Consider the following 1,688-nt stretch of genomic DNA (forward strand, 5'->3'; position numbering starts at 1 on the left):
TTATAAAGTCAATACCCAAAAGTCAATGGCATTCCTCTACACAGACAACAAACACACTGAGAGGGAAATTATAGAAACAATACCTTTTACAATAGCACTGAGGAAAATGCAATACCTTGGAATTAATCCAACTAATGAAGTCAAAGAACTTTTCAATGAAAATTACAGTACTATGAAAAAAGAGATCGTAGAGGATTTCAGAAAATGTAAAAATATCCCATGCTCCTGTATAGGAAGAACCAACATTGAGCAGATGGCCATGCTCCCAAAATTGCTGTACAGATTTAATGCACTCCCTATCAGACCACCACCAACATACCTCGAAGACATAGGGAAATGATTCCTCAAATTTATCTGAAACCGGAAAAGACCTAGAATAGCAATGGCTATTCTGGACAATAAAGACAAGGCAGAAGGCATTACAATTCCTTACTTGAAATTATGCTACAAGGCTATTGTGATAAAATCAGCATGGTACTGGCATCAAAATAGACCTGAGGATCAATGGAATAGTTTAGAAGACGCTGAAGTCCTTATGAACACACTCAGCCACCTTATCTTTGACAAAGGCACCAAACATACTCACTGGAAGAAAGATAGCCTCTTTAACAAATGGTGCTGGAAAAATTGGCTCTCTACATACCGAAAACTCAAACTTGACACAGGTCTTTCACCATGCACTAAACTAAAGTCAAAATGCATTAAAGATCTAAAAATTAAAGCAGAGACACTAAATCTCCTGGAAGAGAAAGTCGGAGGATCTCTTGAAGACATAAGGTTAGGCAAAGAATTCATGGAGAGAAATCAACTCTCATGGGTAAACAGTTGAAAGAATTAACAACTGGGACCTGCTCATACTTAGAAGTTTTTTCACATCAAAAGAAATTATCAACAAAGTGAAATGCAACCCACAAAATTGGAAAAAATCATGACAAATAAGTACTCAGACAAAGGTCTGCTCTCTAGAATTTCTAAAGAACTAAAAAACACTAGGGCCCCAAAATTTAAAGACCCAATCCAGAAATGGGCATCCCAGATGAACACACACTTCTCAGAGGAAGAAATTAAAGAAGCAAATAAATATATGGAAAAATGCTCCACATCACTAGCTATTTGTGAAATGCAAATTAAAACCACACTGAGATATAATCTCACCCCTGAAAGAATGGCTATCATAAAGTAATCACCCAACAACAAATGTTGGAGAGTCCTTGGGGAAAAAGGAACCCTTCTCCACTGCTGGTGGGAAGGGTTCCTGATTTTCTTTGGTAAATCAAGGACTTAACTAATCAAGAGAGGGAAAGGAGAAGAGATAGGAAACATGACAATGTCATGCCATACAATTATACGTAGAAGATGAGCAAGGCAATGATCCTGAGAATCTTCAGAAGGTTTTTTAATCTAGCGGATATTTGGAAAGATTCTCACCCTAACTAACTATATATATACTGATACCTGTGAAATGAGCTACTGCACTGCAGATGGTAATTTGTAATAGTAGTTTCATGCTTGGTGCAACCATTATGGAAATCAGTATGGAGACTCTTTATAAAAGTTGGACTGGAAATCCCCTTTAAACTAGCTATGCCTCTACTGGGAATTTTCCCAGAGGATTTGAAAACATCATATCATAAGGATATATGTGCACCTATGTTTATAGCAGCACAATTTGTGATAGCCAAATCTTG

This window comes from Octodon degus, unplaced genomic scaffold (assembly GCF_000260255.1).
Source record: "Octodon degus isolate 3935 unplaced genomic scaffold, OctDeg1.0 scaffold00013, whole genome shotgun sequence".
Lineage (NCBI taxonomy): Eukaryota > Metazoa > Chordata > Mammalia > Rodentia > Octodontidae > Octodon > Octodon degus.